At 48.1% G+C, this 22,535-nt stretch overlaps 21 non-coding genes across 21 annotated transcripts; all 21 read left to right on the top strand.

Annotated features, from left to right (window-relative positions):
* Nucleotides 1–2,361: 2,361 nt before the first annotated feature.
* Nucleotides 2,362–2,443, top strand: Trnas-gcu (transfer RNA serine (anticodon GCU)). The gene has a single exon. It is a non-coding gene; the product is annotated as a tRNA-Ser (tRNA).
* Nucleotides 2,444–3,358: 915 nt separating this feature from the next.
* Trnas-gcu (transfer RNA serine (anticodon GCU)) lies at nucleotides 3,359–3,440 on the top strand. Its single transcript has one exon. It is a non-coding gene; the product is annotated as a tRNA-Ser (tRNA).
* Nucleotides 3,441–4,355: 915 nt separating this feature from the next.
* On the top strand, nucleotides 4,356–4,437 carry Trnas-gcu (transfer RNA serine (anticodon GCU)). Its single transcript has one exon. It is a non-coding gene; the product is annotated as a tRNA-Ser (tRNA).
* Nucleotides 4,438–5,352: 915 nt separating this feature from the next.
* Nucleotides 5,353–5,434, top strand: Trnas-gcu (transfer RNA serine (anticodon GCU)). Its single transcript has one exon. It is a non-coding gene; the product is annotated as a tRNA-Ser (tRNA).
* A 914-nt stretch (nucleotides 5,435–6,348) lies between these two features.
* Trnas-gcu (transfer RNA serine (anticodon GCU)) lies at nucleotides 6,349–6,430 on the top strand. Its single transcript has one exon. It is a non-coding gene; the product is annotated as a tRNA-Ser (tRNA).
* Nucleotides 6,431–7,345: 915 nt separating this feature from the next.
* Trnas-gcu (transfer RNA serine (anticodon GCU)) lies at nucleotides 7,346–7,427 on the top strand. The gene has a single exon. It is a non-coding gene; the product is annotated as a tRNA-Ser (tRNA).
* A 914-nt stretch (nucleotides 7,428–8,341) lies between these two features.
* On the top strand, nucleotides 8,342–8,423 carry Trnas-gcu (transfer RNA serine (anticodon GCU)). The gene has a single exon. It is a non-coding gene; the product is annotated as a tRNA-Ser (tRNA).
* Nucleotides 8,424–9,338: 915 nt separating this feature from the next.
* Nucleotides 9,339–9,420, top strand: Trnas-gcu (transfer RNA serine (anticodon GCU)). Its single transcript has one exon. It is a non-coding gene; the product is annotated as a tRNA-Ser (tRNA).
* A 912-nt stretch (nucleotides 9,421–10,332) lies between these two features.
* Nucleotides 10,333–10,414, top strand: Trnas-gcu (transfer RNA serine (anticodon GCU)). The gene has a single exon. It is a non-coding gene; the product is annotated as a tRNA-Ser (tRNA).
* A 912-nt stretch (nucleotides 10,415–11,326) lies between these two features.
* Nucleotides 11,327–11,408, top strand: Trnas-gcu (transfer RNA serine (anticodon GCU)). The gene has a single exon. It is a non-coding gene; the product is annotated as a tRNA-Ser (tRNA).
* A 915-nt stretch (nucleotides 11,409–12,323) lies between these two features.
* On the top strand, nucleotides 12,324–12,405 carry Trnas-gcu (transfer RNA serine (anticodon GCU)). The gene has a single exon. It is a non-coding gene; the product is annotated as a tRNA-Ser (tRNA).
* Nucleotides 12,406–13,320: 915 nt separating this feature from the next.
* Trnas-gcu (transfer RNA serine (anticodon GCU)) lies at nucleotides 13,321–13,402 on the top strand. Its single transcript has one exon. It is a non-coding gene; the product is annotated as a tRNA-Ser (tRNA).
* A 912-nt stretch (nucleotides 13,403–14,314) lies between these two features.
* Nucleotides 14,315–14,396, top strand: Trnas-gcu (transfer RNA serine (anticodon GCU)). Its single transcript has one exon. It is a non-coding gene; the product is annotated as a tRNA-Ser (tRNA).
* Nucleotides 14,397–15,205: 809 nt separating this feature from the next.
* On the top strand, nucleotides 15,206–15,287 carry Trnas-gcu (transfer RNA serine (anticodon GCU)). Its single transcript has one exon. It is a non-coding gene; the product is annotated as a tRNA-Ser (tRNA).
* Nucleotides 15,288–16,199: 912 nt separating this feature from the next.
* On the top strand, nucleotides 16,200–16,281 carry Trnas-gcu (transfer RNA serine (anticodon GCU)). The gene has a single exon. It is a non-coding gene; the product is annotated as a tRNA-Ser (tRNA).
* Nucleotides 16,282–17,195: 914 nt separating this feature from the next.
* Trnas-gcu (transfer RNA serine (anticodon GCU)) lies at nucleotides 17,196–17,277 on the top strand. The gene has a single exon. It is a non-coding gene; the product is annotated as a tRNA-Ser (tRNA).
* Nucleotides 17,278–18,189: 912 nt separating this feature from the next.
* On the top strand, nucleotides 18,190–18,271 carry Trnas-gcu (transfer RNA serine (anticodon GCU)). The gene has a single exon. It is a non-coding gene; the product is annotated as a tRNA-Ser (tRNA).
* Nucleotides 18,272–19,080: 809 nt separating this feature from the next.
* Nucleotides 19,081–19,162, top strand: Trnan-guu (transfer RNA asparagine (anticodon GUU)). Its single transcript has one exon. It is a non-coding gene; the product is annotated as a tRNA-Asn (tRNA).
* A 911-nt stretch (nucleotides 19,163–20,073) lies between these two features.
* Nucleotides 20,074–20,155, top strand: Trnas-gcu (transfer RNA serine (anticodon GCU)). The gene has a single exon. It is a non-coding gene; the product is annotated as a tRNA-Ser (tRNA).
* A 912-nt stretch (nucleotides 20,156–21,067) lies between these two features.
* Nucleotides 21,068–21,149, top strand: Trnas-gcu (transfer RNA serine (anticodon GCU)). Its single transcript has one exon. It is a non-coding gene; the product is annotated as a tRNA-Ser (tRNA).
* Nucleotides 21,150–21,958: 809 nt separating this feature from the next.
* On the top strand, nucleotides 21,959–22,040 carry Trnas-gcu (transfer RNA serine (anticodon GCU)). Its single transcript has one exon. It is a non-coding gene; the product is annotated as a tRNA-Ser (tRNA).
* Nucleotides 22,041–22,535: the final 495 nt, after the last annotated feature.

The following is a 22,535-nucleotide window of genomic DNA, read 5'->3' as shown; positions in this document are numbered from 1 at the left end:
GACTCCTACAGCCAGAAAATTTACGTCCACCCATAAATATAGGCGGAATTAATTATAAATTGGAATATATTCGCCAGTTCTTTTTAGAGATTAGCTACATGGACAGTATTGTCACGAATCCACAATCAAGGAATTGCAGGAAATTAATGGAACTCTTAACAACGAAAGAACATGTCAACAAAATGGAGTGCAGATATCCCGACAAAGACTGGAAAAGAATTTGGAAAAATGTTAGTAATCGTGAACTGTCTTCCGACATTCAGGCAACCTGGTACCGAGTTGTTAATAACGTAGTTTCCACTAACGAAAAGTTGCATTCCATTGGTCTTACTGACACGATTGTGTGCACCCGATGTGACGCAGTTGACACATTGATCCACCGCTTTCTTTGTAGCGGATACGCCGAAATATGGAGGGGACTCCAACGGCGGGTAGCCTTTATAACCAGAACTGTTAGTACTGAGATCAATGTTGAAAAATTACTCTTCCCCGATGGTGTTTTCTTCCCTGTCCAGAAAACCAATGCTGTGTTGTGGTTGTTTGGCAATTATGTACATTACGTTATATCTGAACACGGCAATGACCGTGTTTTAGAATACGAATTATACGAACGAGCAAAATATTATCAGATATGTACGCGCAGGGACCACAAAAAAACTTTTGGTAACATGTTACACATTCTGTTTCAGAGACAAGGGATTGGATAAACATCTTAATAGCCCTCGTCTACGAAAAATGTAGTCACAGGCCAAAGTAGGGGATCGCTGTTGAGGGTGAAGTACGGTGGGGACTTCGTGTGCCCCAGGGCCGCTACGGTAGCCGTGAAGGCCTCGGACAGAACCCCGAAACGGCACTGCGGCTTCACACTTACTGCTGGATGAACCCCATATCTCCAGCAACTACTTTCATCTATGACGATTTTCCAGGATCTCGGTAATATCGGAAGGTGGTTTCGTTGCACACAATGCAGTGGAAGCTTCTTGCACGTGTTCCTCAGTTACAATCTTTCTATTTTTGTTTAATTTTTTTCAGTATGAAGCAAGAGTGACAATTTATTAATTCCCAAGAAGCCTTAATTTTTCAATTTTCAGTTCTACGGAGGAGAAGCCTCACATGGCGAAGAAGCCAAACATCATTTCATTTCCCTAACTGTCACAGTAAATTTGAAAAAAAAAAATCAGTCGATATAGCATAGAAGCTCGCCGAAGAAGGCATAAAAGGAGAGCGAATGGATGGGCTGTGTGGGGAGAAGGAAGGCCAAAAAAAAAAAAAAAAAAAAAAGGTCGGTAGAACATAAGGCTCTTAATCCCAGGGTCGTGGGTTCGAGCCCCACGTGGGGAGGAACGGAATTTTGATCCTCTGTAATAAAAAAAAAAAAGTGGTTAAGGCGTTGGACTGCTAATCCAATGTGCTCTGCACGCGTGGGTTCGAATCCCATCCTCGTCGATGAATTTTACGCAACGCACCCATTTCGTAACACGCCTTCTACATGCGAAACGCCACTCAGTAGTAACAATGGAACGTGTAGGTAGCAGATAGCATCTGTGAGAACTGCGAAACTAAACCGCCTACCAGATGGAAGGACACAACATTCGATAGCGTACGCCTTTCGAATCAGACATCATCTCAAGATCTATAAACGCATCGAAGTTTGGCACCATGCTGGTGTTTGGGAAGTCTGCGTTCTTATTCATATTTAAGTGCTTATTTCTCGCAGTCATTTTAACGTATCGAGCCTATAATACCCCCAACTGTAGCACAACTGTCGCCCTTCGACAGTTTGCTTTCCGTCCGGCCGCCATATACGGAAGTGATCTGATAGGGCCAGGCTCAATCGCCAACAGCAGGAGCCTCTGCTCTCACAACTGTCGCCCTTCGACAGTTTGCTTTCCGTCCGGCCGCCATATACGGAAGCGATCTGATACAGCCAGGCTCCATCGCCAACAGCAGGAGCCTCTGCTCTCACAATTCGGCTATGAAGAACGTGTTTTGCTCTTCTTAAGAAATTTAAAAGAAACGTCAACGAAGGTGACAAATAAATGTTGCGAATCAAGATAATAGCGTCGTTGCAGTAATTGTTATACTGAATGCACAGGACATTTCTCATTTGCATTAGACAACACTACACGACGATTCGGTGCTTATTTTGCAGTAAGTAAGTGGGCCGACTACTTTCCCCCGATCGGATACCGACGTGAACGGATGCCATCATTATTAAATGATTCACGAGTGGGAGCTTGGTCAGCTGCACTGCAGCACGGCACTACGGCGTTAACACCAGCCACACTACGATGCGTTTTCGAATCGACAAACGACTTCCTTCCGCAAGCACTAGTGACGGACGCAGTTTCCGCTGCATCCGACGAGGTGGCCGAGTGGTTAAGGCGTTGGACTGCTAATCCAATGTGCTCTGCACGCGTGGGTTCGAATCCCATCCTCGTCGATGGATTTTACGCAACGCACCCATTTCGTAACACGCCTTCTACATGCGAAACGCCACTCAGTAGTAACAATGGAACGTGTAGGTAGCAGATAGCATCTGTGAGAACTGCGAAACTAAACCGCCTACCAGATGGAAGGACACAACATTCGATAGCGTACGCCTTTCGAATCAGACATCATCTCAAGATCTATAAACGCATCGAAGTTTGGCACCATGCTGGTGTTTGGGAAGTCTGCGTTCTTATTCATATTTAAGTGCTTATTTCTCGCAGTCATTTTAACGTATCGAGCCTATAATACCCCCAACTGTAGCACAACTGTCGCCCTTCGACAGTTTGCTTTCCGTCCGGCCGCCATATACGGAAGTGATCTGATAGGGCCAGGCTCAATCGCCTACAGCAGGAGCCTCTGCTCTCACAACTGTCGCCCTTCGACAGTTTGCTTTCCGTCCGGCCGCCATATACGGAAGCGATCTGATACGGCCAGGCTCCATCGCCAACATCAGGAGCCTCTGCTCTCACAATTCGGCTATGAAGAACGTGTTTTGCTCTTCTTAAGAAATTTAAAAGAAACGTCAACGAAGGTGACAAATAAATGTTGCGAATCAAGATAATAGCGTCGTTGCAGTAATTGTTATACTGAATGCACAGGACATTTCTCATTTGCATTAGACAACACTACACGACGATTCGGTGCTTATTTTGCAGTAAGTAAGTGGGCCGACTACTTTCCCCCGATCGGATACCGACGTGAACGGATGCCATCATTATTAAATGATTCACGAGTAGGAGCTTGGTCAGCTGCACTGCAGCACGGCACTACGGCGTTAACACCAGCCACACTACGATGCGTTTTCGAATCGACAAACGACTTCCTTCCGCAAGCACTAGTGACGGACGCAGTTTCCGCTGCATCCGACGAGGTGGCCGAGTGGTTAAGGCGTTGGACTGCTAATCCAATGTGCTCTGCACGCGTGGGTTCGAATCCCATCCTCGTCGATGAATTTTACGCAACGCACCCATTTCGTAACACGCCTTCTACATGCGAAACGCCACTCAGTAGTAACAATGGAACGTGTAGGTAGCAGATAGCATCTGTGAGAACTGCGAAACTAAACCGCCTACCAGATGGAAGGACACAACATTCGATAGCGTACGCCTTTCGAATCAGACATCATCTCAAGATCTATAAACGCATCGAAGTTTGGCACCATGCTGGTGTTTGGGAAGTCTGCGTTCTTATTCATATTTAAGTGCTTATTTCTCGCAGTCATTTTAACGTATCGAGCCTATAATACCCCCAACTGTAGCACAACTGTCGCCCTTCGACAGTTTGCTTTCCGTCCGGCCGCCATATACGGAAGTGATCTGATAGGGCCAGGCTCAATCGCCTACAGCAGGAGCCTCTGCTCTCACAACTGTCGCCCTTCGACAGTTTGCTTTCCGTCCGGCCGCCATATACGGAAGCGATCTGATACGGCCAGGCTCCATCGCCAACATCAGGAGCCTCTGCTCTCACAATTCGGCTATGAAGAACGTGTTTTGCTCTTCTTAAGAAATTTAAAAGAAACGTCAACGAAGGTGACAAATAAATGTTGCGAATCAAGATAATAGCGTCGTTGCAGTAATTGTTATACTGAATGCACAGGACATTTCTCATTTGCATTAGACAACACTACACGACGATTCGGTGCTTATTTTGCAGTAAGTAAGTGGGCCGACTACTTTCCCCCGATCGGATACCGACGTGAACGGATGCCATCATTATTAAATGATTCACGAGTAGGAGCTTGGTCAGCTGCACTGCAGCACGGCACTACGGCGTTAACACCAGCCACACTACGATGCGTTTTCGAATCGACAAACGACTTCCTTCCGCAAGCACTAGTGACGGACGCAGTTTCCGCTGCATCCGACGAGGTGGCCGAGTGGTTAAGGCGTTGGACTGCTAATCCAATGTGCTCTGCACGCGTGGGTTCGAATCCCATCCTCGTCGATGAATTTTACGCAACGCACCCATTTCGTAACACGCCTTCTACATGCGAAACGCCACTCAGTAGTAACAATGGAACGTGTAGGTAGCAGATAGCATCTGTGAGAACTGCGAAACTAAACCGCCTACCAGATGGAAGGACACAACATTCGATAGCGTACGCCTTTCGAATCAGACATCATCTCAAGATCTATAAACGCATCGAAGTTTGGCACCATGCTGGTGTTTGGGAAGTCTGCGTTCTTATTCATATTTAAGTGCTTATTTCTCGCAGTCATTTTAACGTATCGAGCCTATAATACCCCCAACTGTAGCACAACTGTCGCCCTTCGACAGTTTGCTTTCCGTCCGGCCGCCATATACGGAAGTGATCTGATAGGGCCAGGCTCAATCGCCTACAGCAGGAGCCTCTGCTCTCACAACTGTCGCCCTTCGACAGTTTGCTTTCCGTCCGGCCGCCATATACGGAAGCGATCTGATACGGCCAGGCTCCATCGCCAACATCAGGAGCCTCTGCTCTCACAATTCGGCTATGAAGAACGTGTTTTGCTCTTCTTAAGAAATTTAAAAGAAACGTCAACGAAGGTGACAAATAAATGTTGCGAATCAAGATAATAGCGTCGTTGCAGTAATTGTTATACTGAATGCACAGGACATTTCTCATTTGCATTAGACAACACTACACGACGATTCGGTGCTTATTTTGCAGTAAGTAAGTGGGCCGACTACTTTCCCCCGATCGGATACCGACGTGAACGGATGCCATCATTATTAAATGATTCACGAGTGGGAGCTTGGTCAGCTGCACTGCAGCACGGCACTACGGCGTTAACACCAGCCACACTACGATGCGTTTTCGAATCGACAAACGACTTCCTTCCGCAAGCACTAGTGACGGACGCAGTTTCCGCTGCATCCGACGAGGTGGCCGAGTGGTTAAGGCGTTGGACTGCTAATCCAATGTGCTCTGCACGCGTGGGTTCGAATCCCATCCTCGTCGAAGAATTTTACGCAACGCACCCATTTCGTAACACGCCTCTACATGCGAAACGCCACTCATTAGTAACAATTGAACGTGTAGGTAGCAGATAGCATCTGTGAGAACTGCGAAACTAAACCGCCTACCAGATGGAAGGACACAACATTCGATAGCGTACGCCTTTCGAATCAGACATCATCTCAAGATCTATAAACGCATCGAAGTTTGGCACCATGTTGGTGTTTGGGAAGTCTGCGTTCTTATTCATATTTAAGTGCTTATTTCTCGCAGTCATTTTAACGTATCGAGCCTATAATACCCCCAACTGTAGCACAACTGTCGCCCTTCGACAGTTTGCTTTCCGTCCGGCCGCCATATACGGAAGTGATCTGATAGGGCCAGGCTCAATCGCCAACAGCAGGAGCCTCTGCTCTCACAACTGTCGCCCTTCGACAGTTTGCTTTCCGTCCGGCCGCCATATACGGAAGCGATCTGATACAGCCAGGCTCCATCGCCAACAGCAGGAGCCTCTGCTCTCACAATTCGGCTATGAAGAACGTGTTTTGCTCTTCTTAAGAAATTTAAAAGAAACGTCAACGAAGGTGACAAATAAATGTTGCGAATCAAGATAATAGCGTCGTTGCAGTAATTGTTATACTGAATGCACAGGACATTTCTCATTTGCATTAGACAACACTACACGACGATTCGGTGCTTATTTTGCAGTAAGTAAGTGGGCCGACTACTTTCCCCCGATCGGATACCGACGTGAACGGATGCCATCATTATTAAATGATTCACGAGTAGGAGCTTGGTCAGCTGCACTGCAGCACGGCACTACGGCGTTAACACCAGCCACACTACGATGCGTTTTCGAATCGACAAACGACTTCCTTCCGCAAGCACTAGTGACGGACGCAGTTTCCGCTGCATCCGACGAGGTGGCCGAGTGGTTAAGGCGTTGGACTGCTAATCCAATGTGCTCTGCACGCGTGGGTTCGAATCCCATCCTCGTCGATGAATTTTACGCAACGCACCCATTTCGTAACACGCCTTCTACATGCGAAACGCCACTCAGTAGTAACAATGGAACGTGTAGGTAGCAGATAGCATCTGTGAGAACTGCGAAACTAAACCGCCTACCAGATGGAAGGACACAACATTCGATAGCGTACGCCTTTCGAATCAGACATCATCTCAAGATCTATAAACGCATCGAAGTTTGGCACCATGCTGGTGTTTGGGAAGTCTGCGTTCTTATTCATATTTAAGTGCTTATTTCTCGCAGTCATTTTAACGTATCGAGCCTATAATACCCCCAACTGTAGCACAACTGTCGCCCTTCGACAGTTTGCTTTCCGTCCGGCCGCCATATACGGAAGTGATCTGATAGGGCCAGGCTCAATCGCCTACAGCAGGAGCCTCTGCTCTCACAACTGTCGCCCTTCGACAGTTTGCTTTCCGTCCGGCCGCCATATACGGAAGCGATCTGATACGGCCAGGCTCCATCGCCAACATCAGGAGCCTCTGCTCTCACAATTCGGCTATGAAGAACGTGTTTTGCTCTTCTTAAGAAATTTAAAAGAAACGTCAACGAAGGTGACAAATAAATGTTGCGAATCAAGATAATAGCGTCGTTGCAGTAATTGTTATACTGAATGCACAGGACATTTCTCATTTGCATTAGACAACACTACACGACGATTCGGTGCTTATTTTGCAGTAAGTAAGTGGGCCGACTACTTTCCCCCGATCGGATACCGACGTGAACGGATGCCATCATTATTAAATGATTCACGAGTGGGAGCTTGGTCAGCTGCACTGCAGCACGGCACTACGGCGTTAACACCAGCCACACTACGATGCGTTTTCGAATCGACAAACGACTTCCTTCCGCAAGCACTAGTGACGGACGCAGTTTCCGCTGCATCCGACGAGGTGGCCGAGTGGTTAAGGCGTTGGACTGCTAATCCAATGTGCTCTGCACGCGTGGGTTCGAATCCCATCCTCGTCGAAGAATTTTACGCAACGCACCCATTTCGTAACACGCCTCTACATGCGAAACGCCACTCATTAGTAACAATTGAACGTGTAGGTAGCAGATAGCATCTGTGAGAACTGCGAAACTAAACCGCCTACCAGATGGAAGGACACAACATTCGATAGCGTACGCCTTTCGAATCAGACATCATCTCAAGATCTATAAACGCATCGAAGTTTGGCACCATGTTGGTGTTTGGGAAGTCTGCGTTCTTATTCATATTTAAGTGCTTATTTCTCGCAGTCATTTTAACGTATCGAGCCTATAATACCCCCAACTGTAGCACAACTGTCGCCCTTCGACAGTTTGCTTTCCGTCCGGCCGCCATATACGGAAGTGATCTGATAGGGCCAGGCTCAATCGCCAACAGCAGGAGCCTCTGCTCTCACAACTGTCGCCCTTCGACAGTTTGCTTTCCGTCCGGCCGCCATATACGGAAGCGATCTGATACAGCCAGGCTCCATCGCCAACAGCAGGAGCCTCTGCTCTCACAATTCGGCTATGAAGAACGTGTTTTGCTCTTCTTAAGAAATTTAAAAGAAACGTCAACGAAGGTGACAAATAAATGTTGCGAATCAAGATAATAGCGTCGTTGCAGTAATTGTTATACTGAATGCACAGGACATTTCTCATTTGCATTAGACAACACTACACGACGATTCGGTGCTTATTTTGCAGTAAGTAAGTGGGCCGACTACTTTCCCCCGATCGGATACCGACGTGAACGGATGCCATCATTATTAAATGATTCACGAGTGGGAGCTTGGTCAGCTGCACTGCAGCACGGCACTACGGCGTTAACACCAGCCACACTACGATGCGTTTTCGAATCGACAAACGACTTCCTTCCGCAAGCACTAGTGACGGACGCAGTTTCCGCTGCATCCGACGAGGTGGCCGAGTGGTTAAGGCGTTGGACTGCTAATCCAATGTGCTCTGCACGCGTGGGTTCGAATCCCATCCTCGTCGATGGATTTTACGCAACGCACCCATTTCGTAACACGCCTTCTACATGCGAAACGCCACTCAGTAGTAACAATGGAACGTGTAGGTAGCAGATAGCATCTGTGAGAACTGCGAAACTAAACCGCCTACCAGATGGAAGGACACAACATTCGATAGCGTACGCCTTTCGAATCAGACATCATCTCAAGATCTATAAACGCATCGAAGTTTGGCACCATGCTGGTGTTTGGGAAGTCTGCGTTCTTATTCATATTTAAGTGCTTATTTCTCGCAGTCATTTTAACGTATCGAGCCTATAATACCCCCAACTGTAGCACAACTGTCGCCCTTCGACAGTTTGCTTTCCGTCCGGCCGCCATATACGGAAGTGATCTGATAGGGCCAGGCTCAATCGCCTACAGCAGGAGCCTCTGCTCTCACAACTGTCGCCCTTCGACAGTTTGCTTTCCGTCCGGCCGCCATATACGGAAGCGATCTGATACGGCCAGGCTCCATCGCCAACATCAGGAGCCTCTGCTCTCACAATTCGGCTATGAAGAACGTGTTTTGCTCTTCTTAAGAAATTTAAAAGAAACGTCAACGAAGGTGACAAATAAATGTTGCGAATCAAGATAATAGCGTCGTTGCAGTAATTGTTATACTGAATGCACAGGACATTTCTCATTTGCATTAGACAACACTACACGACGATTCGGTGCTTATTTTGCAGTAAGTAAGTGGGCCGACTACTTTCCCCCGATCGGATACCGACGTGAACGGATGCCATCATTATTAAATGATTCACGAGTAGGAGCTTGGTCAGCTGCACTGCAGCACGGCACTACGGCGTTAACACCAGCCACACTACGATGCGTTTTCGAATCGACAAACGACTTCCTTCCGCAAGCACTAGTGACGGACGCAGTTTCCGCTGCATCCGACGAGGTGGCCGAGTGGTTAAGGCGTTGGACTGCTAATCCAATGTGCTCTGCACGCGTGGGTTCGAATCCCATCCTCGTCGATGAATTTTACGCAACGCACCCATTTCGTAACACGCCTTCTACATGCGAAACGCCACTCAGTAGTAACAATGGAACGTGTAGGTAGCAGATAGCATCTGTGAGAACTGCGAAACTAAACCGCCTACTAGATGGAAGGACACAACATTCGATAGCGTACGCCTTTCGAATCAGACATCATCTCAAGATCTATAAACGCATCGAAGTTTGGCACCATGCTGGTGTTTGGGAAGTCTGCGTTCTTATTCATATTTAAGTGCTTATTTCTCGCAGTCATTTTAACGTATCGAGCCTATAATACCCCCAACTGTAGCACAACTGTCGCCCTTCGACAGTTTGCTTTCCGTCCGGCCGCCATATACGGAAGTGATCTGATAGGGCCAGGCTCCATCGCCAACAGCAGGAGCCTCTGCTCTCACAACTGTCGCCCTTCGACAGTTTGCTTTCCGTCCGGCCGCCATATACGGAAGCGATCTGATACGGCCAGGCTCCATCGCCAACAGCAGGAGCCTCTGCTCTCACAATTCGGCTATGAAGAACGTGTTTTGCTCTTCTTAAGAAATTTAAAAGAAACGTCAACGAAGGTGACAAATAAATGTTGCGAATCAAGATAATAGCGTCGTTGCAGTAATTGTTATACTGAATGCACAGGACATTTCTCATTTGCATTAGACAACACTACACGACGATTCGGTACTTATTTTGCAGTAAGTAAGTGGGCCGACTACTTTCCCCCGATCGGATACCGACGTGAACGGATGCCATCATTAAATGATTCACGAGTGGGAGCTTGGTCAGCTGCACTGCAGCACGGCACTACGGCGTTAACACCAGCCACACGACGATGCGTTTTCGAATCGACAAACGACTTCCTTCCGCAAGCACTAGTGACAGACCCAGTTTCCGCTGCATCCGACGAGGTGGCCGAGTGGTTAAGGCGTTGGACTGCTAATCCAATGTGCTCTGCACGCGTGGGTTCGAATCCCATACTCGTCGAACAATTTTACGCAACGCACCCATTTCGTAACACGCCTTCTACATGCGAAACGCCACTCAGTAGTAACAATTGAACGTGTAGGTAGCAGATAGCATCTGTGAGAACTGCGAAACTAAACCGCCTACTAGATGGAAGGACACAACATTCGATAGCGTACGCCTTTCGAATCAGACATCATCTCAAGATCTATAAACGCATCGAAGTTTGGCACCATGCTGGTGTTTGGGAAGTCTGCGTTCTTATTCATATTTAAGTGCTTATTTCTCGCAGTCATTTTAACGTATCGAGCCTATAATACCCCCAACTGTAGCACAACTGTCGCCCTTCGACAGTTTGCTTTCCGTCCGGCCGCCATATACGGAAGTGATCTGATAGGGCCAGGCTCCATCGCCAACAGCAGGAGCCTCTGCTCTCACAACTGTCGCCCTTCGACAGTTTGCTTTCCGTCCGGCCGCCATATACGGAAGCGATCTGATACGGCCAGGCTCCATCGCCAACAGCAGGAGCCTCTGCTCTCACAATTCGGCTATGAAGAACGTGTTTTGCTCTTCTTAAGAAATTTAAAAGAAACGTCAACGAAGGTGACAAATAAATGTTGCGAATCAAGATAATAGCGTCGTTGCAGTAATTGTTATACTGAATGCACATGACATTTCTCATTTGCATTAGACAACACTACACGACGATTCGGTACTTATTTTGCAGTAAGTAAGTGGGCCGACTACTTTCCCCCGATCGGATACCGACGTGAACGGATGCCATCATTAAATGATTCACGAGTGGGAGCTTGGTCAGCTGCACTGCAGCACGGCACTACGGCGTTAACACCAGCCACACTACGATGCGTTTTCGAATCGACAAACGACTTCCTTCCGCAAGCACTAGTGACAGACCCAGTTTCCGCTGCATCCGACGAGGTGGCCGAGTGGTTAAGGCGTTGGACTGCTAATCCAATGTGCTCTGCACGCGTGGGTTCGAATCCCATACTCGTCGAACAATTTTACGCAACGCACCCATTTCGTAACACGCCTTCTACATGCGAAACGCCACTCAGTAGTAACAATTGAACGTGTAGGTAGCAGATAGCATCTGTGAGAACTGCGAAACTAAACCGCCTACCAGATGTAAGGACACAACATTCGATAGCGTACGCCTTTCGAATCAGACATCATCTCAAGATCTATAAACGCATCGAAGTTTGGCACCATGCTGGTGTTTGGGAAGTCTGCGTTCTTATTCATATTTAAGTGCTTATTTCTCGCAGTCATTTTAACGTATCGAGCCTATAATACCCCCAACTGTAGCACAACTGTCGCCCTTCGACAGTTTGCTTTCCGTCCGGCCGCCATATACGGAAGTGATCTGATAGGGCCAGGCTCCATCGCCAACAGCAGGAGCCTCTGCTCTCACAACTGTCGCCCTTCGACAGTTTGCTTTCCGTCCGGCCGCCATATACGGAAGCGATCTGATACGGCCAGGCTCCATCGCCAACAGCAGGAGCCTCTGCTCTCACAATTCGGCTATGAAGAACGTGTTTTGTTCTTCTTAAGAAATTTAAAAGAAACGTCAACGAAGGTGACAAATAAATGTTGCGAATCAAGATAATAGCGTCGTTGCAGTAATTGTTATACTGAATGCACAGGACATTTCTCATTTGCATTAGACAACACTACACGACGATTCGGTGCTTATTTTGCAGTAAGTAAGTGGGCCGACTACTTTCCCCCGATCGGATACCGACGTGAACGGATGCCATCATTATTAAATGATTCACGAGTGGGAGCTTGGTCAGCTGCACTGCAGCACGGCACTACGGCGTTAACACCAGCCACACTACGATGCGTGTTCGAATCGACAAACGACTTCCTTCCGCAAGCACTAGTGACAGACGCAGTTTCCGCTGCATCCGACGAGGTGGCCGAGTGGTTAAGGCGTTGGACTGCTAATCCAATGTGCTCTGCATGCGTGGGTTCGAATCCCATCCTCGTCGAAGAATTTTACGCAACGCACCCATTTCGTAACACGCCTTCTACATGCGAAACGCCACTCAGTAGTAACAATGGAACGTGTAGGTAGCAGATAGCATCTGTGAGAACTGGGAAACTAAACCGCCTACCAGATGGAAGGACACAACATTCGATAGTGTACGCCTTTCGAATCAGACATCATCTCAAGATCTATAAACGCATCGAAGTTTGGCACAATGCTGGTGTTTGGGAAGTCTGCGTTCTTATTCATATTTAAGTGCTTATTTCTCGCAGTCATTTTAACGTATCGAGCCCATAATACCCCCAACTGTAGCACAACTGTCGCCCTTCGACAGTTTGCTTTCCGTCCGGCCGCCATATACGGAAGTGATCTGATAGGGCCAGGCTCCATCGCCAACAGCAGGAGCCTCTGCTCTCATAACTGTCGCCCTTCGACAGTTTGCTTTCCGTCCGGCCGCCATACACGGAAGCGGTCTGATACGGCCAGGCTCCATCGCCAACAGCAGGAGCCTCTGCTCTCACAATTCGGCTATGAAGAACGTGTTTTGCTCTTCTTAAGAAATTTAAAAGAAACGTCAACGAAGGTGACAAATAAATGTTGCGAATCAAGATAATAGCGTCGTTGCAGTAATTGTTATACTGAATGCACAGGACATTTCTCATTTGCATTAGACAACACTACACGACGATTCGGTGCTTATTTTGCAGTAAGTAAGTGGGCCGACTACTTTCCCCCGATCGGATACCGACGTGAACGGATGCCATCATTATTAAATGATTCACGAGTGGGAGCTTGGTCAGCTGCACTGCAGCACGGCACTACGGCGTTAACACCAGCCACACTACGATGCGTGTTCGAATCGACAAACGACTTCCTTCCGCAAGCACTAGTGACAGACGCAGTTTCCGCTGCATCCGACGAGATGGCCGAGTGGTTAAGGCGTTGGACTGCTAATCCAATGTGCTCTGCATGCGTGGGTTCGAATCCCATCCTCGTCGAAGAATTTTACGCAACGCACCCATTTCGTAACACGCCTTCTACATGCGAAACGCCACTCAGTAGTAACAATGGAACGTGTAGGTAGCTGATAGCATCTGTGAGAACTGCGAAACTAAACCGCCTACCAGATGGAAGGACACAACATTCGATAGTGTACGCCTTTCGAATCAGACATCATCTCAAGATCTATAAACGCATCGAAGTTTGGCACAATGCTGGTGTTTGGGAAGTCTGCGTTCTTATTCATATTTAAGTGCTTATTTCTCGCAGTCATTTTAACGTATCGAGCCCATAATACCCCCAACTGTAGCACAACTGTCGCCCTTCGACAGTTTGCTTTCCGTCCGGCCGCCATATACGGAAGTGATCTGATAGGGCCAGGCTCCATCGCCAACAGCAGGAGCCTCTGCTCTCATAACTGTCGCCCTTCGACAGTTTGCTTTCCGTCCGGCCGCCATACACGGAAGCGGTCTGATATGGCCAGGCTCCATCGCCAACAGCAGGAGCCTCTGCTCTCACAATTCGGCTATGAAGAACGTGTTTTGCTCTTCTTAAGAAATTTAAAAGAAACGTCAACGAAGGTGACAAATAAATGTTGCGAATCAAGATAATAGCGTCGTTGCAGTAATTGTTATACTGAATGCACAGGACATTTCTCATTTGCATTAGACAACACTACACGACGATTCGGTACTTATTTTGCAGTAAGTAAGTGGGCCGACTAGTTTCCCCCGATCGGATACCGACGTGAACGGATGCCATCATTAAATGATTCACGAGTGGGAGCTTGGTCAGCTGCACTGCAGCACGGCACTACGGCGTTAACACCAGCCACACTACGATGCGTTTTCGAATCAACAAACGACTTCCTTCCGCATGTACTAGTGACGGACGCAGTTTCCGCTGCATCCGACGAGGTGGCCGAGTGGTTAACGCGTTGGACTGCTAATCCAATGTGCTCTGCACGCGTGGGTTCGAATCCCATCCTCGTCGAAGAATTTCACGCAACGCACCCATTTCGTAACACGCCTTCTACATGCGAAACGCCACTCAGTAGTAACAATTGAACGTGTGGGTAGCAGATAGCATCTGTGAGAACTGCGAAACTAAACCGCCTACCAGATGGAAGGACACAACATTCGATAGCGTACGCCTTTCGAATCAGACATCATCTCAAGATCTATAAACGCATCGAAGTTTGGCACCATGCTGGTGTTTGGGAAGTCTGCGTTCTTATTCATATTTAAGTGCTTATTTCTCGCAGTCATTTTAACGTATCGAGCCTATAATACCCCCAACTGTAGCACAACTGTCGCCCTTCGACAGTTTGCTTTCCGTCCGGCCGCCATATACGGAAGCGATCTGATACGGCCAGGCTCCATCGCCAACAGCAGGAGCCTCTGCTCTCACAATTCGGCTATGAAGAACGTGTTTTGCTCTTCTTAAGAAATTTAAAAGAAACGTCAACGAAGGTGACAAATAAATGTTGCGAATCAAGATAATAGCGTCGTTGCAGTAATTGTTATACTGAATGCACAGGACATTTCTCATTTGCATTAGACAACACTACACGACGATTCGGTACTTATTTTGCAGTAAGTAAGTGGGCCGACTAGTTTCCCCCGATCGGATACCGACGTGAACGGATGCCATCATTAAATGATTCACGAGTGGGAGCTTGGTCAGCTGCACTGCAGCACGGCACTACGGCGTTAACACCAGCCACACTACGATGCGTTTTCGAATCAACAAACGACTTCCTTCCGCATGCACTAGTGACGGACGCAGTTTCCGCTGCATCCGACGAGGTGGCCGAGTGGTTAACGCGTTGGACTGCTAATCCAATGTGCTCTGCACGCGTGGGTTCGAATCCCATCCTCGTCGAAGTATTTTACGCAACGCACCCATTTCGTAACACGCCTTCTACATGCGAAACGCCACTCAGTAGTAACAATGGAACGTGTAGGTAGCAGATAGCATCTGTGAGAACTGCGAAACTAAACCGCCTACCAGATGGAAGGACACAACATTCGATAGTGTACGCCTTTCGAATCAGACATCATCTCAAGATCTATAAACGCATCGAAGTTTGGCACCATGCTGGTGTTTGGGAAGTCTGCGTTCTTATTCATATTTAAGTGCTTATTTCTCGCAGTCTTTTTAACGTATCAAGCCCATAATACCCCCAACTGTAGCAGAACTGTCGCCCTTCGACAGTTTGCTTTCCGTCCGACCGCCATATACGGAAGTGATCTGATAGGGCCAGGCTCCATCGCCAACAGCAGGAGCCTCTGCTCTCATAACTGTCGCCCTTCGACAGTTTGCTTTCCGTCCGGCCGCTATATACGGAAGCGATCTGATACGGCCAGGCTCCATCGCCAACAGCAGGAGCCTCTGCTCTCACAATTCGGCTATGAAGAACGTGTTTTGCTCTTCTTAAGAAATTTAAAAGAAACGTCAACGAAGGTGACAAATAAATGTTGCGAATCAAGATAATAGCGTCGTTGCAGTAATTGTTATACTGAATGCACAGGACATTTCTCATTTGCATTAGACAACACTACACGACGATTCGGTGCTTATTTTGCAGTAAGTAAGTGGGCCGACTACTTTCCCCCGATCGGATACCGATGTCAACGGATGCCATCATTAAATGATTCACGAGTGGGAGCTTGGTCAGCTGCACTGCAGCAGGGCACTACGCCGTTAACACCAGCCACACTACGATGCGTTTTCGAATCGACAAACGACTTCCTTCCGCAAGCACTAGTGACGGACGCAGTTTCCGCTGCATCCGACGAGGTGGCCGAGTGGTTAAGGCGTTGGACTGCTAATCCAATGTGCTCTGCACGCGTGGGTTCGAATCCCATCCTCGTCGAAGAATTTTACGCAACGCACCGATTTCGTAACACGCCTTCTACATGCGAAACGCCACTCAGTAGTAACAATGGAACGTGTAGGTAGCAGATAGCATCTGTGAGAACTGCGAAACTAAACCGCCTACCAGATGGAAGGACACAACATTCGATAGCGTACGCCTTTCGAATCAGACATCATCTCAAGATCTATAAACGCATCGAAGTTTGGCACCATGCTGGTGTTTGGGAAGTCTGCGTTCTTATTCATATTTAAGTGCTTATTTCTCGCAGTCATTTTAACGTATCGAGCCTATAATACCACCAACTGTAGCACAACTGTCGCCCTCGACAGTTTGCTTTCCGTCCGGCCGCCATATACGGAAGTGATCTGATAGGGCCAGGCTCCATCGCCAACAGCAGGAGCCTCTGCTCTCACAACTGTCGCCCTTCGACAGTTTGCTTTCCGTCCGGCCGCCATATACGGAAGCGATCTGATACGGCCAGGCTCCATCGCCAACAGCAGGAGCCTCTGCTCTCACAATTCGGCTATGAAGAACGTGTTTTGCTCTTCTTAAGAAATTTAAAAGAAACGTCAACGAAGGTGACAAATAAATGTTGCGAATCAAGATAATAGCGTCGTTGCAGTAATTGTTATACTGAATGCACAGGACATTTCTCATTTGCATTAGACAACACTACACGACGATTCGGTGCTTATTTTGCAGTAAGTAAGTGGGCCGACTACTTTCCCCCGATCGGATACCGACGTGAACGGATGCCATCATTATTAAATGATTCACGAGTGGGAGCTTGGTCAGCTGCACTGCAGCACGGCACTATGGCGTTAACACCAGCCACACTACGATGCGTTTTCGAAACGACAAACGACTTCCTTCCGCAAGCACTAGTGACGGACGCAGTTTCCGCTGCATCCGACGAGGTGGCCGAGTGGTTAAGGCGTTGGACTGCTAATCCAATGTGCTCTGCACGCGTGGGTTCGAATCCCATCCTCGTCGAAGAATTTTACGCAACGCACTCATTTCGTAACACGCCTTCTACATGCGAAACGCCACTCATTAGTAACAATTGAACGTGTAGGTAGCAGATTGCATCTGTGAGAACTGCGAAACTAAACCGCCTACCAGATGGAAGGACACAACATTCGATAGCGTACGCCTTTCGAATCAGACATCATCTCAAGATCTATAAACGCATCGAAGTTTGGCACCATGCTGGTGTTTGGGAAGTCTGCGTTCTTATTCATATTTAAGTGCTTATTTCTCGCAGTCATTTTAACGTATCGAGCCTATAATACCCCCAACTGTAGCACAACTGTCGCCCTTCGACAGTTTGCTTTCCGTCCGGCCGCCATATACGGATGCGATCTGATAGGGCCAGGCTCCATCGCCAACAGCAGGAGCCTCTGCTCTCACAACTGTCGTCCTTCGACAGTTTGCTTTCCGTCCGGCCGCCATATACGGAAGCGATCTCATACGGCCAGGCTCCATCGCCAACAGCAGGAGCCTCTGCTCTCACAATTAGGCTATGAAGAACGTGTTTTGCTCTTCTCAAGAAATTTAAAAGAAACGTCAACGAAGGTGACAAATAAATGTTGCGAATCAAGATAATAGCGTCGTTGCAGTAATTGTTATACTGAATGCACAGGACATTTCTCATTTGCATTAGACAACACTACACGACGATTCGGTGCTTATTTTGCAGTAAGTAAGTGGGCCGACTACTTTCCCCCGATCGGATACCGACGTGAACGGATGCCATCATTAAATGATTCACGAGTGGGAGCTTGGTCAGCTGCACTGCAGCAGGGCACTACGGCGTTAACACCAGCCACACTACGATGCGTTTTCGAATCGACAAACGACTTCCTTCCGCAAGCACTAGTGACGGACGCAGTTTCCGCTGCATCCGACGAGGTGGCCGAGTGGTTAAGGCGTTGGACTGCTAATCCAATGTGCTCTGCACGCGTGGGTTCGAATCCCATCCTCGTCGAAGAATTTTGCGCAACGCAATCATTTCGTAACACGCCTTATACACGCGAAACGCCACTCAGTAGTAACAATGGAACGTGTAGGTAGCAGATAGCATCTGTGAGAACTGCGAAACTAAACCGCCTACCAGATGGAAGGACACAACATTCGATAGCGTACGCCTTTCGAATCAGACATCATCTCAAGATCTATAAACGCATCGAAGTTTGGCACCATGCTGGTGTTTGGGAAGTCTGCGTTCTTATTCATATTTAAGTGCTTATTTCTCGCAGTCATTTTAACGTATCGAGCCTATAATACCCCCAACTGTAGCACAACTGTCGCCCTTCGACAGTTTGCTTTCCGTCCGGCCGCCATATACGGAAGCGATCTGATACGGCCAGGCTCCATCGCCAACAGCAGGAGCCTCTGCTCTCACAATTCGGCTATGAAGAACGTGTTTTGCTCTTCTTAAGAAATTTAAAAGAAACGTCAACGAAGGTGACAAATAAATGTTGCGAATCAAGATAATAGCGTCGTTGCAGTAATTGTTATACTGAATGCACAGGACATTTGTCATTTGCATTAGACAGCTCTACACGACGATTCGGTGCTTATTTTGCAGTAAGTAAGTGGGCCGACTACTTTCCCCCGATCGGATACCGACGTGAACGGATGCCATCATTAAATGATTAACGAGTGGGAGCTTGGTCAGCTGCACTGCAGCAGGGCACTACGGCGTTAACACCAGCCACACTACGATGCGTTTTCGAATCGACAAACGACTTCCTTCCGCAAGCACTAGTGACGGACGCAGTTTCCGCTGCATCCGACGAGGTGGCCGAGTGGTTAAGGGGTTGGACTGTTAGTCCAATGTGCTCTGCACGCGTAGGTTCGAATCCCATCCTCGTCGAAGAATTTTACGCAACGCACCCATTTCGTAACACGCCTTCTACATGCGAAACGCCACTCAGTAGTAACAATGGAACGTGTAGGTAGCAGATAGCATCTGTGAGAACTGCGAAACTAAACCGCCTACCAGATGGAAGGACACAACATTCGATAGCGTACGCCTTTCGAATCAGACATCATCTCAAGATCTATAAACGCATCGAAGTTTGGCACCATGCTGGTGTTTGGGAAGTCTGCGTTCTTATTCATATTTAAGTGCTTATTTCTCGCAGTCATTTTAACGTATCGAGCCTATAATACCCCCAACTGTAGCACAACTGTCGCCCTTCGACAGTTTGCTTTCCGTCCGGCCGCCATATACGGAAGCGATCTGATAGGGCCAGGCTCCATCGCCAACAGCAGGAGCCTCTGCTCTCACAACTGTCGCCCTTCGACAGTTTGCTTTCCGTCCGGCCGCCATATACGGAAGCGATCTGATACGGCCAGGCTCCATCGCCAACAGCAGGAGCCTCTGCTCTCACAATTCGGCTATGAAGAACGTGTTTTGCTCTTCTTAAGAAATTTAAAAGAAACGTCAACGAAGGTGGCAAATAAATGTTGCGAATCAAGATAATAGCGTCGTTGCAGTAATTGTTATACTGAATGCACAGGACATTTCTCATTTGCATTAGACAACACTACACGACGATTCGGTGCTTATTTTGCAGTAAGTAAGTGGGCCGACTACTTTCCCCCGATCGGATACCGACGCAACGGATGCCATCATTAAATGATTCACGAGTGGGAGCTTGGTCAGCTGCACTGCAGAAGGGCACTACGGCGTTAACACCAGCCACACTACGATGCGTTTTCGAATCGACAAACGACTTCCTTCCGCAAGCACTAGTGACGGACGCAGTTTCCGCTGCATCCGACGAGGTGGCCGAGTGGTTAAGGCGTTGGACTGCTAATCCAATGTGCTCTGCACGCGTGGGTTCGAATCCCATCCTCGTCGAAGAATTTTACGCAACGCACCCATTTCGTAACACGCCTTCTACATGCGAAACGCCACTCAGTAGTAACAATGGAACGTGTAGGTAGCAGATAGCATCTGTGAGAACTGCGAAACTAAACCGCCTACCAGATGGAAGGACACAACATTCGATAGCGTACGCCTTTCGAATCAGACATCATCTCAAGATCTATAAACGCATCGAAGTTTGGCACCATGCTGGTGTTTGGGAAGTCTGCGTTCTTATTCATATTTAAGTGCTTATTTCTCGCAGTCATTTTAACGTATCGAGCCTATAATACCCCCAACTGTAGCACAACTGTCGCCCTTCGACAGTTTGCTTTCCGTCCGGCCGCCATATACGGAAGCGAGCTGATACGGCCAGGCTCCATCGCCAACAGCAGGAGCCTCTGCTCTCACAACGGTCGCCCTTCGACAGTTTGCTTTCCGTCCGGCCGCCATATACGGAAGCGATCTGATACGGCCAGGCTCCATCGCCAACAGCAGGAGCCTCTGCTCTCACAATTCGGCTATGAAGAACGTGTTTTGCTCTTCTTAAGAAATTTAAAAGAAACGTCAACGAAGGTGGCAAATAAATGTTGCGAATCAAGATAATAGCGTCGTTGCAGTAATTGTTATACTGAATGCACAGGACATTTCTCATTTGCATTAGACAACACTACACGACGATTCGGTGCTTATTTTGCAGTAAGTAAGCGGGCCGACTACTTTCCCCCGATCGGATACCGACGTCAACGGATGCCATCATTAAATGATTCACGAGTGGGAGCTTGGTCAGCTGCACTGCAGCAGGGCACTACGGCGTTAACACCAGCCACACTACGATGCGTTTTCGAATCGACAAACGACTTCCTTCCGCAAGCACTAGTGACGGACGCAGTTTCCGCTGCATCCGACGAGGTGGCCGAGTGGTTAAGGCGTTGGACTGCTAATCCAATGTGCTCTGCACGCGTGGGTTCGAATCCCATCCTCGTCGAAGAATTTTGCGCAACGCAATCATTTCGTAACACGCCTTCTACATGCGAAACGCCACTCAGTAGTAACAATGGAACGTGTAGGTAGCAGATAGCATCTGTGAGAACTGCGAAACTAAACCGCCTACCAGATGGAAGGACACAACATTCGATAGCGTACGCCTTTCGAATCAGACATCATCTCAAGATCTATAAACGCATCGAAGTTTGGCACCATGCTGGTGTTTGGGAAGTCTGCGTTCTTATTCATATTTAAGTGCTTATTTCTCGCAGTCATTTTAACGTATCGAGCCTATAATACCCCCAACTGTAGCACAACTGTCGCCCTTCGACAGTTTGCTTTCCGTCCGGCCGCCATATACGGAAGCGATCTGATACGGCCAGGCTCCATCGCCAACAGCAGGAGCCTCTGCTCTCACAATTCGGCTATGAAGAACGTGTTTTGCTCTTCTTAAGAAATTTAAAAGAAACGTCAACGAAGGTGACAAATAAATGTTGCGAATCAAGATAATAGCGTCGTTGCAGTAATTGTTATACTGAATGCACAGGACATTTCTCATTTGCATTAGACAACACTACACGACGATTCGGTGCTTATTTTGCAGTAAGTAAGTGGGCCGACTACTTTCCCCCGATCGGATACCGACGTGAACGGATGCCATCATTAAATGATTCACGAGTGGGAGCTTGGTCAGCTGCACTGCAGCAGGGCACTACGGCGTTAACACCAGCCACACTACGATGCGTTTTCGAATCGACAAACGACTTCCTTCCGCAAGCACTAGTGACGGACGCAGTTTCCGCTGCATCCGACGAGGTGGCCGAGTGGTTAAGGGGTTGGACTGCTAGTCCAATGTGCTCTGCACGCGTGGGTTCGAATCCCATCCTCGTCGAAGAATTTTACGCAACGCACCGATTTCGTAACACGCCTTCTACATGCGAAACGCCACTCAGTAGTAACAATGGAACGTGTAGGTAGCAGATAGCATCTGTGAGAACTGCGAAACTAAACCGCCTACCAGATGGAAGGACACAACATTCGATAGCGTACGCCTTTCGAATCAGACATCATCTCAAGATCTATAAACGCATCGAAGTTTGGCACCATGCTGGTGTTTGGGAAGTCTGCGTTCTTATTCATATTTAAGTGCTTATTTCTCGCAGTCATTTTAACGTATCGAGCCTATAATACCCCCAACTGTAGCACAACTGTCGCCCTTCGACAGTTTGCTTTCCGTCCGGCCGCCATATACGGAAGCGAGCTGATACGGCCAGGCTCCATCGCCAACAGCAGGAGCCTCTGCTCTCACAACGGTCGCCCTTCGACAGTTTGCTTTCCGTCCGGCCGCCATATACGGAAGCGATCTGATACGGCCAGGCTCCATCGC

This window comes from Schistocerca gregaria, chromosome 2 (assembly GCF_023897955.1).
Source record: "Schistocerca gregaria isolate iqSchGreg1 chromosome 2, iqSchGreg1.2, whole genome shotgun sequence".
NCBI classification, from domain to species: Eukaryota; Metazoa; Arthropoda; class Insecta; order Orthoptera; family Acrididae; genus Schistocerca; species Schistocerca gregaria.
Note: the sequence above shows the minus strand (reverse complement) of the source record. Positions and strands in the feature narration are given on the sequence as shown.